At 37.1% G+C, this 2,911-nt stretch overlaps 1 protein-coding gene across 4 annotated transcripts in view; it reads right to left on the bottom strand.

Moving 5' to 3' along the window:
* Window positions 1-934, bottom strand: part of LOC105224959 (tyrosine-protein phosphatase 10D) — a 176,172-nt gene extending 175,238 nt beyond the window's left edge. For 3 of the 4 annotated variants that reach the window (XM_049456554.1, XM_049456552.1, XM_049456553.1), the window contains exon 1: window positions 678-934. The gene's annotated coding sequence lies outside the window, so the exon portion shown is untranslated. The remainder of the gene's footprint in view (window positions 1-677) is intronic. The other variant, XM_049456556.1, reaches the window with a different exon arrangement.
* Window positions 935-2,911: the final 1,977 nt, after the last annotated feature.

The raw sequence follows: 2,911 nt of genomic DNA, 5'->3' as shown, positions 1-2,911 counted from the left end.
CTAAAAACTGAGCTGCTTCTGGGAGTAAAAGAAAAAAATAGTATTGAAGAATAGGTGCATAAAAAAACAGTCTAAAGATTGAATATTTTGCATTGTTATTGTAAAAAATTATTATTTCTTCATTTTTCTCTACATATCCACTTGTTTGCGTGGGCGTACTTCGCCTGCACACCTTTGGGCAAACATTCAATGTTGCTGGTCACATGTTTATAAACACTGCAATGCCTACAGACATCTCGATGTACACACGTACGTGTGTGTATGTATGCGAAGTTTAATTTTTTTGCGCAAACAATTTGTATTTCCACACAATTTTCACTTTATCAGCTGTGTGCATACAAACACATATTCACGTTTCTTTTTTGTTTGTTTTGTTTACACTTTGTTGTTGCACAACGGTGTCGCCACTAAATTTGCTTGTTGCTGCCACATGCATACGCACACACACGCTCAACGCCATGTATCTATGTACCTGCGTGCAGACGTTGACGCAGAGCTACACTCCCGCAATTATGGAGGCATACACACGCACGCACTCACAAACAAAGACATTCTCAGCGCTACGCTTTGCTGTTGTTGTTTTCAAATGAATTTTTTTTATAGCTTTGCCTTTGCAACTTCAATGTAGCAAACGCACTTCCTCATTACAAATTCACTGCACGCACAAACACACTTACTGTATGTTTATTTCCTTTTTTACACCATAAAAATTATTGTTTTTGTCGCCGATTTGAACATTTTCTTTTGCGGCTCTTCTCCTTTCAGCCACTAGACAACACACAAACACAAACGCACTGACACTTTTTCTACACGCATACCGAACACTTTGCTTTTGCCTTTGCTGGCAAAATCACAAAACACACTGCGCGCGATCCGAACAAGAATTTTCCTGTCTGTGCGCGTTCACGTATCAAACACCAATAAATGTAAACAGCCACAATCGCCTTGGTTGGATGTAGCGCAGGCAATTGGCAACTCTACTCGCGTGCTCTCGCTCTCTCTCTCTCTGTGGAGCGGCGTTTGCAGGAATTGACACTAGGTGGCAACGTCAGTAACGGTATATAAAATTGCAACACTGTTTCTTATTACTATTTGTTTTAGTTAAATTTGCTTTTCTTTTACTTTTATCGGGTAAAAAATAATGTCTCACATATTTACAAAGAGAGAATCTTTATTTACCTTTGTAAAATATATAAAATAAAAAAAATATACATATAAAGAAATGTATAAAAGCAATAAAACATCTATTCATAATTTGATGCTGGATATTGCATTTTACTACATACACTGTGCACAGCGCCCTCTACAGTTACAAAGCAGCTTGTTTGCCTTGGTTCTCAACATGGGAAATAAAAAATCAAGATTTCTTCATTCGGAGTAAAGTTGTTCTTATCACGTACGATAAAGTGTGCTTAACAATATTGCGTGCTTTTCCCCACGCCTAATTGACAATCCGTCGTGTAACTGATTTCGGTTTAGTCAAGTTTTGAACCACTCTTGGTATGTAACTAAGATTGGCATCTGCGAAGTAATGACCGGAAATTTTGATAATAATGCATACAAATTTCAAGGTTTCCGGTTAAAGAAAATGCAAACAATTCGGCCGTTCGCGAACTCTTTGAAGAGTAAAAGTATAATGTGCAAATTATTCTAACTCGACACTTTTTAGCTAAGTTGGCTTGCTTCTGATAGAGAAACTTTTTGGTTCGTCGGTGCTAGTACATACCTTGGAACTAATTTAAGGCACATTCTTGTGCTTTTGTGTTGGTGAATCTAGCGAAGACTGTGCTGGCAGGGTTCGATGAGTTGATGATGGAATTAAAGAAAAGTTGCAAATAAAAATTTCCTCGTCCATATTTTAGTCATATTTTTTGAAATCTCATAAAAACAGGGTCAGCATATTAAAAGCTGCTTGAAAGGCCCTCTCTCTGAGAGAAAAACTTAGGGAAAAACGTTAACTACGGCGGTACCGAAGCTTTAAAACGTCTTACAGTGGTACCTTAGAGCATAAAAGGGAATGCAGCAATTTTTATCTCGGTTTTGATTGGTTACTTTGCATTGCACCTATGTGCTATGTAGGACCAATATCGACGATCCCGACAAAATAGAGAATGGGGCGTGTTTAAAATTTCAGCTCGGTGTCTCAAAAACAAAGGGTCTAGTTGCAGTATAAATAGACAAGTAGACGGACATAACTAAATCGACTCAGCTCATCACTCTAGTCATTTATATATAACTATAAATACTTTATAGAGTCTCCTATGTTTCCTGGTGAGCGCTACAATCATAATGGCAAACTTAATATACCCTGTTCAGGGTACAACAAAGAGGCGCTGGGTCAAATAAATTCATTTATATCCTAGAGATAATGATATTCTCGGATGATCGACAAGGGACTCAACACATTTGAATCATATTTGCTTAATTAGATTCTCTAAACATCCACAATAAGAGTTATACTTATTTAAAATTCCCCATACTACTTAGTGACTCGAACAGATAAGCTCATAAATGTCAAATGGAATGTAAAAAGAAACAAAATTGGTGGTTTGAGGATCGTCGAATAAGTCTGTCAATTTTATTTTCAGTTAATAGGTTAAGAGTAATAAGCTAAGGGTACTCGTAATAGTTAAGAGTACTTACGTAATTAGAGGCCTGAAGTGAAGAGTTGTGGCCGAGGTCAATGTGTAAAGAGGAGGGCATATGGAGTAAAAACGTTTAGCTTTTAAGAATCGATGCCAACTAAAGACGGTCTTAAGACATAATAATTCGGTTAATCATATATTTTTTTCCTTTCTTAGTCTTAGAATTAATCATCGACTGTGTAATACCAGCCTAAAAGGCTGCCGAGGCATAACTCTAGCTGAGATCGCCGAGCTCTTATATTGATCATACTTTTTGGTGATCTCAA

This window comes from Bactrocera dorsalis, chromosome 4, assembly GCF_023373825.1.
Source record: "Bactrocera dorsalis isolate Fly_Bdor chromosome 4, ASM2337382v1, whole genome shotgun sequence".
Lineage (NCBI taxonomy): Eukaryota > Metazoa > Arthropoda > Insecta > Diptera > Tephritidae > Bactrocera > Bactrocera dorsalis.
This window is presented reverse-complemented; position numbering and strand designations above follow the sequence as displayed.